Raw genomic sequence first — 12,122 nt, 5'->3', positions numbered from 1 at the left:
CTGTAACTGTGTAAAGATGTGTTACATTTGATTATGCTGCCTTTGTTTAATTATGTAAAAATGTGTTGCATTTGTCTCACCTTGCCTGCCTAAGGCACCTGATTGGTCTAATAAAAAGTTGAATGGCCAATAGCTAGGAATGAGAGGGCTAGGGAAGGATGGCGGGCAGAGAGAATACATAGGAGGAGAAATCTAGGCTAGGAAGAGAGAAGAAGGAGGAAAGAATGGGGGAGAAAGAGGAGGACATACCCAGGGCCAGAATCTAGACAGCTGCCAGACAGACATGGAAATAGCAGGAAAGAAAGATACAGAAAGAAAGAAAAGTAAAAAGCTTCAAGGCAAAATGGAGATAAAGAGAAAGAAATTAAACTAAGAGCTAAGCTAAGGCCAAGCATTCAAAACTAATAATAAGTCTCTGTATCATGACTTGGGAGCTGGGGGGTGGCCCAAAAGAAAAAGCCTGCTACAAATTATCTTACTATTTTTAATTTTAATTTTAATTTTATCATATGTTTTCCCTCTCTGTTTCTACCCTACAGGTCCTCTGTGAATATATAATGACTTCCAGTTTAGTGTTTTTATGGAATTGCTGAGAGTGAGTCTCTGTTTCTTGTGCCTTCTCTTGGGCTCCTTTCTTTCTGTTTGTTTTGTCCAATTCTAATGTGTTAGTTTTTGTTTTATCTTATTATACTATATTTTATATTATTTTATTTTACTATTCCTCTGGGAAACTGTTTTCTAATGATTCAGATGGGAGTTGAGGTGGGGAAACTGGAAGGAGTAGAGAGAGGGAATACTCTAATCAGGATATATTTTATGAGAAAAGAATCTATTTTCAATCAAAGAGAAAAATGAGCAGAGAGCATCTTATAATTGTACATTTAGTCTAGAAACACATTTGCCTAAACACTATATGCATAAATGGTGGGACAATCATTTTATATTCCCTGTTCCTGTTGATGCAGCCAATAGCTCCCAGAATAGTGCTTTTCTTTTTCTTTTCATAAAAATAAAATTTAAAGTTACTTTATTTGTGTGTGTGTGTGTGTGTGTGTGTGTGTGTGTGTGTGTGTGTGTGCCTGCATTGTGTAATAAGGGTGCATGTGGATGTCATAGGCCAACTGGAAGGAGCAGGTTCTCATTTTCCTCCTTGTGGGTCCTGGAGAATCAAACTCATATTGTCTGGCTTGGCAGAAATCACTCTTATCTACTGAGTCCTTTTCCTGGTCCCTGTGTTTTCCCATATGGGTCGAATTGTTTAGTGTGGTTCTCACATACCAGCCTTTTGCCATAGGACAAATCTCAACTGGTGATTGACATTCCTGTGTAGACAAATTGGTATTATAAAACAAGAAGACCAATTCATGTTTCTAATATCAACTCAGAGGCTTGGGTTCAAAGTTCTACTCTAATATTGATCAAGTCTTACTCTAATTTAAGTTTAACTTCAGTTGTCAATATTTTTTTCCTGCAGCTATCTTAGATATGGCTTGTATTGTATATTTTTAAATCAATGGAAGTGAAAAATTTTAAAGTCCCTATATGACAAACCTAAGTATTTGAGGGATGGACATGTTAGTAAACTTGATTTAAGGTTTACACATTGTATTAATAAATCATAACATCACTTTGTATCCCATAAATATATACAATTTACAATGAAAACCTAAAAAAATAAAACAACCATACAGTTTAAGAATACTGCTAACTTTTTAAGAATAAAACTCATTAATGAGGCCGTTAGCATTAACAGCCCTGGAGAGCACTTAGTGTAAGAGGGTAATTTTTCAAGTATTCACATCCTTCACGTAGCAGATCAATCTATTAATGGATAATTAAAAATTACAGTGCCCTTTTGTCTGAAAACAATTAATTTTGCAGTTCTTTACAAAAACTAGTTTCCCACATTTTATAAATGTTTACTTTCAGTATAACCTGTAGGTTATACTCACTGTAAATTGTGTCAGAATAGCAATAAGGTTGGACAAATTCAGATGTACTATTTCATAGAAAGGAGAATAACAGTTTTTCTTGTTTATGTTGGCTGACGATATGGGCAGGTAAATTTTCCATTTGGTCCCAGCAAAGCACCCTGCCTGGACAACACACTAGAGTTGACCCTGTTGTTGGGGCGAAGCTGAGCTACCCTGAATGCATGAGAGCTGGAGAGCTGACCACCCCCCACCGCATCCCTGAATATCCCTTGCAGCAGTTGGGAGATGGGAGGGGGCTGGGCAAACAGAAGAGCTGGCCCTGGCAATATGAGAGTAGATGACCTGTATCTGAGGATCTGAAAGCAGAAGTACTGGCCCCACGTCTTGCTGCAGGCTGCATTGGGTGAACTAGCCAAGGCAGCAGCGCTGGAGAGCTCACCCAAGTAATGAAGATGAGGGAAAGCTGGCAGGCTGACCAACTCAGCTACCACCCAGGCCTAGAATCAGGGCTGAGTTAGCCCACCCCAACATCCACCACGTCTATGAACTGTTGGAGCATATGAAAAGGACGAATCTGCTGATCCAAAACTGCAGGGTCTCCACGACACAGGACAACAACAGGATATCCAAGAGAAGTCCAAGTAAGAGCCCATTATCTATAGTGTAGCAGAAGCCAGAGACCTGCAGCCAGACCAATGACTCATAGCAATGAGCACTTACAAGTAAAGATGTATGGACTAAAGGGTAAACTGTGTGACTCAACAGGCCACACTACAGCTTCCAGGATGAGATTATTCTCCTCTTTTTGTTTTTGTTTGTTTGGTTTGGTTTTTGGTTTTTAAATTTTGTTTGTTTTGGGAGTGGGGAGGTTGCATTGGCAGAGGGCTGAAGCAGAAGGATGGGGAAATGAGTGGGATTGGGATACGTGATGTGAAATCCACAAAGAATCAATATATAAAAGTAAAAAAAAACAGTTTCTCATCAAAGAGGATTGGGAATTTATTTAGAAGGACTCTCTCCTGTAAAGAGACTATCTTGCCATAATTCTCTTGAAGTGAGAGTCCCAACTGGTATTTGATTGTAATCCAGCATCATTCTCCAGAGATGAAATGGGAGTCCAGAAATGTCTGTGTTGTAGTGGCCATACAGCCAGAAATTGAGATGAACATCTAAGCACACACATATAGATAGCTCAGTGAGCTTCAACAGATCCAGCTGACAGGTTAAGTGGATTCAATGAGTGAAAAATTTCTCTTCCTTTCTTCCTCCCTTTCTAATTCCCATGTAATGGCTGTGTACTTCTGATAATGGGTAGCAGGCACCTGTGTTCTGCAGTGAACTAGAATCCCGTGTGTGTGTGTGTGTGTGTGTGTGTGTGTGTGTGTGTGTGTGTGTGTGTGAGTGCGTGTGTGATACATTTGCCATTGGGAAGGAAAGAAGTGATCCTCACGGTGCAGGCTGTCCTGCCTGCTCCCCTTCCCTTTCACAGCTCTCCTTAGTGATATGTTATCAGTCACATTCTGATAAGGATGCCAGGCCCAGGAGAGTGGTCTGCCCTGTTGAGATCACACAGGGATTCCCAGACAGAACAGGCATTAGTGTGTTCTGTCCACTCTTTGGCCTGTTCTACATCATTGACTTTGCAAGAGATTCTCCAGCTGATCTTCAAATGCCAGAATGAGACATTATACACTAAAGCGAGGCTCCTGCTGCCCTGTAGTCCCACTGACTTATGAGACTGAACATGAACTACTGTTCAGTTTTCAAAGGTTTTGAATTTCATCATTTAGATCTTAGATCCACAACTGACTTACATACTGTAGCCTAACAGTACCTGTTCAACACTATTCAAATGATTTTCCCTTTTATTTTTTCTCACACTACAGAACCTTAAATTTAATATATCTTTACATTTTAATGCACCCTTGAAAAATCCTGATTCGTAGTGCACTATAATCAGCAGTTCAAACTATATAACAAAAATAAAGAATCTATGTACTTCATATCCAGACAAAATTTAAGATAGAAATCAATCAACTTGTGCCCTAAGCAAGCAGTTTGGAATATTTGAATGAATTCCATAAACATAAAGTCAAAGAAAATGAAGAGATCCATGAGGAAATGATTCTTGGAAAGTTTTCCACAAGACAGCTGAGGAAAGCTGTTGGTCACGGTCATGGAAGGACATCCCAGGGTTCTCAGTGTCCAGGCCCTGTATGACTTGCTTAGGTTTTTTACACCAGGATATTGGCCATGAGCACCAGGCAGGATGGGTTGCCTGGAGAATAGTCAACCTTTAACCCCCGGTAGGCAAGCAAATGTGCTTTCCCTAGGAAGAAGGGCATTTAGTGAGTGGACATGCCACAGCTTTCTTCATCTGCAGACTATATTTTTCGAAAATATCAAAACTTGTTTTCATGTCTTATGGCCTTTAGAAACAATCACTTGATATTCTTTCTTCATTCTGAGAACTCAAAAATGAACTTATTTTTCAAGGTCTGATCATTTATTTGTTACTCTTTTTTTTATGGCAGGGGTCTTTCAAGATAGGTAGCCTTGGTTGTCCTGGAACTCACTCTGTAGACAAGACTGTCCTCTGCTTCCCAAGGGCTGGGATTAAAGGTGTGTGCTACCACCACATATACATACATACATACATACATACATACATACATACATACATACATACGTGTGTGTGTGTGTGTGTGTGTGTGTGTGTGTGTGTGTGTGTGTGTGTGGTTTTTCAAGATCTAGCTCGCCTCGAACTCACAGAGATCTGCCTGCTTCTGCCTCCTGAGTGCTGGGATTAAAGGCAAGCACAGCCACCACCCAGCTACTATTAGTTGCTCTTAAAGACTTATTTTTGCCTGGACTCAGACTTCGAAGTAGAAGCTTTCAAAAAGACAGCATACCTCTCTTGGTAATCTGTTTCTGGTGGTTTTCTTTGGCTTCCTTCATTCTCTTGGCCAGAAGTTTGGCATATTCTGCAGCCTCATTCTCTTTATTCTTAGTGTGTTGTTTCTTCAGAGCAATAGGTTCGTATTTGTGTTACAGGACACGTGGAGTAACAAGACACTGAACTTAAGGCGCTTTGATGCTGAAGGGCTTCTTACCATCTTTGTTTAAGGGCTTTCCAAAAACATATTGGTGGACATCATCATCTTTAGAGAGGTTGAAAAACTTTCAGATTCTAGCTCTTTCAAGCCCTAACTACAGAGGCATAGTGATATCTGTTCAGTCCAGGAACATATCCTTCTCTCCTTTATTTTTGTTTTTTACAATAATCAAGTTGATAACACTCATATTGGCATCCACAATGCATCCCGAACAGAATTGCCCTTTCTCTCTCCAGTTCTCCTTGGTCTCTAACAAGAATGCCCCTTACTTAACAGTAGGCACACCATGCCCAGGGTCATGACACCTTGCTCCATAGGAAAACCCTGTTTCCCACCACTGATTTGGATCTCACAACCCTTCCACTCTTCACTCAGAGTATCACCAGCTACTTCTGTTAGGACATACATAGTTTGTGTTCATCATCTGCTTCAATGAGTTTCTGACAATTGGTGGCTGGGAGGGAGATATTCAGCTTCATCTTAACACAGCCAACTACCCACGAGGTACCTAAAAAAAGAGCCTAAGGTGTAACTTTTAAAGGTTCCTATGCTTAAACCACTTGCTCCTGTTCATTGAAAAGAAATTATGTACCTTAAAAAACATTATTAAGGTGCTGAAGAAATGGTTCAGTAGTTAATAGAACTTGTTGCTTTTCTAAAAGACCTAAGTTTGATTTCCACCACTCATGCCACGTGGCTGCCTCACAGCCATGTCTAACTTCAACTCCAAGGGATCTGATGCCTCTGGCCTTCACTGGTATGAGGCATATTCATACAGAAATGCACATCTACACACAATTAAAATAACAAAAATAAATGCCAAAATTATTAAAACATTACATAAAGTAAAAATGCTAAGGGCTAGATGTGGTGGCACATGTCTACAATACTCAGAAAATCAGGAAGCTTGACATAAGTTTGAAGACAGAGAAAGTTCCAGGCCAGGGCTTGAAAGATGACTCAAATGTTAAAGGCTAGACTCCCAACCAAAATGTTGGAAGTTCTAGGCCAGTTAAGGCTACAAAATGATTTGATAGATATGTATACATATCTATATATTTATATGTACATATTCACATATATGTATGCTCAGAAAAGCATTTAGGGCACATTAAGATGACAATTCAGCAAAGAAAATTTTCTTTAAGCTATCAAGATATATGAACTTAATTTAATAACACAATAATTTTTTCCATCCCTTTGCCAAAAGTTAGTATGATCTCATTCAAAACACTTTCTTTGGGGAAAATACTGGCTTTAAAATATGTTTGAGGAAGCAAAACTCACCAAATGTAATTCACGTATAGACTATTCTAATTGGAGTTGCAAGAGAATCATGCAAAGTAGCATCAGAAACAGAATAAATGGAAAGAGGACCATTAGTATGAAACTATCTTTTCCAAAACATGAGAAACAGTAAAACAGCTATTTTATATTCTGTAGAAGAAGTTTTGAGTTAACAAAGGAAGTCTGGCTCCAGCAAAGACCACCAGACTCGAGGCTAAAGAAAATCCCAAGGACAAAGTTAGTTAACCCAACTCACATTCTTGTGGCAGCCCAGTCACAAAAGAAAAGTTTAATGGCATCCTTATATTGTTCTTAAGAAGGGTAGGTCTGAGCAGTAAGGGCAAAGCTCGTTTTCCTGTATATTCTAAGACTGTTGTTGCTCATCTTCATGGAGAAATAGCTAAAGATTTTGGCTTACTTTTGAGAAATTTCCTGGTCTCTCATAGAGCAAGTTTTCCACAGCCTGAATGGATGTCACTTGACAAACCAGGCCCATGCATTAGAAAAGTTTTCAAAAAATTATAAATAGCTTCTTTGTAAGCTCTGGTATGAAAGTCAGACCAATTCTTCACAGAGAAAAGCATCCTCGGTTCCTATCATATACATGTGCTATGCAGGTTAGAGTTATTACTTGCATTGACGGGGATGGAAGCAGGTGTCAGTTCACTATTCAACAGCCAGCAGTGTCTCAGTCCACTTCCTTCCTGAGAGGGTGTCAGCCCTTTGCAATGTTCCAGCTGTAGATTTCTGATCTTCTCCCTGCTGTATCTCCCCTCCCATATCCTCTCCTACTCCCCCCTCCCCCATCATATTTGTTGCCTGGTTAAGTAAAGAGAAAACAGTCTAGATTGATGGAGTTTCTCCCTTTCCCCTCAGCTCTCAATCTATATATAAAACAGTCACGTTTCCCGAACTATGGATTTACTTACCCCTTAGTCTCATAGATGATTGGGCAGAAAATTCTACTCTGCACATTAATGTTATGAATTATAAAAACTAATTTCTTTATTAACTAATCTTTCTTGGTTCAGCCCCATTTCTTTTTATGTGTATGGGTGTTTTGCCTGCATCTAATCTAAGTATGTATACCCCATGCATGCCTGGTGCCCATGGAGGCCAAAAAAGGGCATAGAATCCCCTGGAATTTACAGATGATGATTGTGAGCTGCCGTGTAGGTGCTAAGAATCATAATCAGGTCCTCTGGAAGAGCGGCAAGTGCTTTTAACCATTGAACCATCTCTCCATCCCCCAGTCCCATTTTTAAAGAGGATTCTTCTACCCTCTCTACAGTGCTATGATATACAGGAAATTCTTTGCAAAGCTGTACTGTTTCCATGTAGATTAGTCATGTAACTAACTGCTCATCTCTCCTATGTAATTCCCCCTGTGGTTTCTTTGGAAATAATGAGGTAAAAGCCTTAAAAACTGTGTTCTACAAATTATCCTTCAAAGCTTAAAAAGTAATGCAAATTCTAGGTTTAAGCCTTACTTCATAGGACAGACAGTTTTTCTTTTATTTCTTTTAAAGCTGCAGTCCACCAGTTGGGCTGCTAAGGCTTATGCATTTACATAGCATTCTTACACTGGAAGCTAGGGAGTGAGCAGAGATGCCTGCCATGCTTCATTTGGCTTTTTATCACCATTATCGCCACCAGACTAGAAAGTTAAAGGGCTGCAGTCACTTAGAGATAGGACCAAGGGAACCATCTGTTAGTTGGGGTCAAGAATAGTTCCTGGAATTTTGGAGTCATGTTTAATTAGTCCATTTACTGCTGATCATTTGAGTTTGCTTGGATGTTTATGACCATGAAATCATCACCTTGGGATGGAAATTCATAGCCAAAGGTAAAACAGAGTCTAGAATATAGAACAAAGGACTGGGGCATAACCCTTAACAGAGCTCTCTGTCATCAACACCCCCCACCCTGCAAATAGATTCTCCTCTTAAATGTTTGTTTACTTTCCCTCCCTAAAATAGAACATTCTATTTGCCCCTTGAGTTGTGGAGTTAACTGTAGCTCTACTGACCTGGCCTCTGCGAACTGGAGAGGATCCTGACTTGCATTTTAGCACCAGACCCTGGGTCTTGTCAAGTCTTGTATTTATGTAAAAGATGATATATTACGAGGGCAAATTAGCCTAAGTACCAAATATAGGAGTTTGTTAAAGAAGAAAATGCACACAAGGGCAAAGGTTTGCAAAAGCCAATATGAAGAGAAATGTTTGTGTAAGGTTTTTAAGAATTAATGAAAACATGAGGGGTCATTCCAACATTGCCCCTGCAGGCTTGTGAACTCAACTGGCCGCAGTGGCTGCATGCATGAGAACCAGAACGCAAACATGCCCTGAAAGGCAAATGCAGTGCAGGAAGTCAGCCAGTGGCATTGGTGCCAGAACTAAATTTAGTCCTGGAAACTGTATTTTGAGTGTAAGTGGAGTGTTTTTTTACAAAGAGTTTTGTTTTAATCGCAGAAATACTCTTTGCTGGATAATTGTAGAACTGTGGGTTCAGTCAGAATACCTGGCTTCCTAAGGGAGTAACCATGCATGACCCCAAGGCAGCTGGCCATTTAAAGCTTCAATTAGGTCTCCAAAGAGAAGGCCTATTTGGCCTTTCGCAGTGTAGGGAAGCGAGTCGTTGAGAGAGATTCAGGGTCAGTAAAGCTTTCACTTTCGGTTTTCCTTGATTGCTCAGGCTACTTCAGGTTACCTTCAACAGGCTTTGGACTCAGAAATCAAACAGACTACTATTATCTCAGAGAGGTCCTTTTCCCAGTGCTGTAGCTGCAACTGCTAAGCAAACCCTCTTCTTATTCTTCCTAGCATTCATCCTCTTCGTGAACTGGTGTATTAACTTGCTTTTGTATTTGGTACATATTTATCTGCCTTCACTGCTGGGGGAACTTGCAGAAGGCAAATGGGTCTTCTCCATGTGCCATTGTATTCCAGGACTTCAGAGAATTCCTAGTGAAAGTGCTTGCTTAATAAATACTTGGTGACTGTCTGACCAATGTCATAAACCCGTGATAACTCCTCTGTGGGGGGTGAAATATCTAGAGACGCTTTAACTAGGAATCAGAGTCTCATCAAGCCCACCTACTGAAAACTAATTTGGATCAGGTTAGCCAGGAGAACTGTGCTAAATTTCCTCTTTCTCCTGAAAATGTCCCATGAAAATCAGTATTTCCAAGGACAAAGAGGGGGGCACTACACAACAGTTTAGTTTCCTTGAAATAGTTGACCAAAAATAACAAACTGATGTCTTTCTTGCCCATAGTTTAATCTCTTTTTACTTGCACTTTTTTCAAATGAAGCTCTCACTATGTTCAGCTTTAAAAAAAAAATGATGACTTGCATTTAATTAGTAATTTGAGCTCCTGAAATAGAAAAAAAGAACAGAAATAAAAGTTGAGGGCTGGTAAGCTCACTGGGTAAAGGACCTTGGTTCTGACAATTTGAATTTGTTTCCTGGGACCCAAATGGTAGGAGAGAGCACAAAATTGTTCCGTAACCTTCACTTAGGTGTTGTGGTATGTGCAATGCTTGTACACACACATGTGCGCGCGCACACAATGTAATACAAAATTTAAAAAAGGAAGATAGGTGACTGTGTATCAAGTGTTTCAAATTATAAGACTGATGTACAGGTGAACTCACAAGAGACTTGGCAGCACACACAAGAACTGTGCAGCTTGAAGCCAGACAGGGTTCCAGCACTGAGAGGGTTAAGTGGCTATGGGGTCTCCTTAGGTCCACTCCTAACCAAGCAGCTATTTGCAGTTGATAACCCTTGGTAAGGGGAAAATCAGTTTTCTCCAAGGGAGTGTCACTATCTGTATTAAACACACTTCAGGGCAGGTCCCACGCCCAGGAGTAGTTGACCAACACAAAAGGTATTCAGTGTTTGTTTGTGAGTGTGGGGGTGGATTTTTGTTGCATTTTGACATCTTTTATCTTGTTGGTTTTTTGTTGGTTTGTTTTCATTTTTGTTTTTGTGGGGTTTTTTTTTTGTTTTTTTTTCGAGACAGGGTTTCTCTGTGTAGTTTTAGTGCCTGTCCTGGATCTCACTCCGTAGACCAGGCTGGCCTCGAACTTACAGAGATCCTCGCAGCTCTGCTTCCTGAGTGCTGGGATTAAAGGAGTGTGCTACCACCACCCGGCTGTGGGGGTTTTTGTTTTTGTTTTTGTTTTTAAGAGAAAGAGCATAAAATTGGATAGGTATGGAGGTGGCAAGGATCTAGGAAGAGTTGGGGGAGAGGAATATGATGATCAATATATAAAATAAATTAAAGAAACAAAAAACAAATACCATTACATGAAGAAGCTTAGACCTCAGTATAATTGTAACATGCCAGGGAAGGGTGAGAACAGTCACTCAGCCCTTGCTTTATCTCATTCTAGGCCGTTTTCTCTTACTAGGGTTTTATGTTGTACTGCCTGGGAGACCCTAGTTTGTTCAGTTTATAGGCAGGATAGATTGGTTTAATCTGCCAGGGCTTACACATTGCGCATGGGTCTGTAACCAACATTTCAAATTAAACACATACAAAGGATTAAATAAATTTTTCCAATTTGTGAAAAAAATAATTTCAAAAGAAGACATACAACATTCAAATACTAGCCTCTGGGGCTGTGTGGTGTGTCTGGGGCTGCAGAAGGGCCTTAAGGTCACCATTATCAATTACTCCATCCCTCCAGGGTACTTTGGAGTTATGTTTTATCTGGCCCTCTCATTTCCAATGTTTTTAATTTGCCTTTTAAAACAACAGCAAATGTCAAACCAGGACACTGAAGCAATCTGTGAAAACAAATGCTTTATCTTGTTGAGAATCAGTAATAATAAATCCATCTGGCTTCTCCTTAGAAGTCTGCATCTGGTCATCCTTCTCAGCATCCCGTGACTCCCTTCTGGAAGCCTTTCTTTATAGCAAGATGCTGACTCAAAACACTGGTGATCTTGTGCCACGATGAGTTGTAGCCAATATATATTTTGGAAAATCCTCAGTCATCAGTTAGTGGTCTCAAGAGATGTATTAAACAAATAAACCAAGAAATGGCTCCTCAAATTTGTTTGAGCTGTGCACATTCACCTGGTCTCACAACATATCTGTAAGCACAACTCAACTGCATCAAGTGAAAAGAAACTGAGCTGAAAACAGAGCAATTATAGATCTTAATAAAGATGTTCAAAACAATGAATGCAGTTGAGCTAGCTGGCACAGGTGAAATTCAGAGTAACACTGTGGACAGTGTGTCAGGTGAGAATAATTCTTGTTCCAGAAATTTGTCCATAATATTATTCTGAACTGTATCGGTAACATTAACTCATTCAGCTCCATTTATCTTTTTCTCACCTTTTCTGTGCCATAGTGTTCAGCATCTCTTAAGAAAATAGACCAGACATTATATTTGTGTTTGTCCTGAATGTATGAGTTTCACTGCTTGTGGAGGTGCCAGCAATGAGTTCTGAGAGGCATAGGTTCCAGAACATACTGAATGCAGAAAAGCTTGCCTTGGCAGTTGCTGAGATGTAACTACTTACTGTCAATAAAGGGTCTTATATCCTACTTAAACTTTGGACTTGTGAATGAACGATTTATGGAATAAAAAGATTTATGGAGCTGGGCAGTGGTGATGCACACCTTTAATCCCAGCACTTGGAAGGCAGAGGCAGGCAGATCTCCAAGTTCAAGGCCAGCCTGGTCTACGGAGCGAATTCTAGGGCAACCAGGACTATACAGAGAAATCTTACCTCAGAAAAAAACATAAAAATATTTATGGATT

The 12,122-nt window shown here is 40.0% G+C and overlaps 1 pseudogene; it reads right to left on the bottom strand.

The window, feature by feature from the left end:
- Window positions 1-4,791: 4,791 nt before the first annotated feature.
- LOC128114558 (40S ribosomal protein S6-like) lies at window positions 4,792-5,529 on the bottom strand (annotated as a pseudogene).
- Between the last annotated feature and the right edge of the window lie 6,593 nt (window positions 5,530-12,122).

Source organism: Peromyscus californicus, unplaced genomic scaffold, assembly GCF_007827085.1.
Source record: "Peromyscus californicus insignis strain IS unplaced genomic scaffold, ASM782708v3 Scaffold_10__1_contigs__length_136768540, whole genome shotgun sequence".
In the NCBI taxonomy this organism is placed as follows: domain Eukaryota; kingdom Metazoa; phylum Chordata; class Mammalia; order Rodentia; family Cricetidae; genus Peromyscus; species Peromyscus californicus.
Note: the sequence above shows the minus strand (reverse complement) of the source record. Positions and strands in the feature narration are given on the sequence as shown.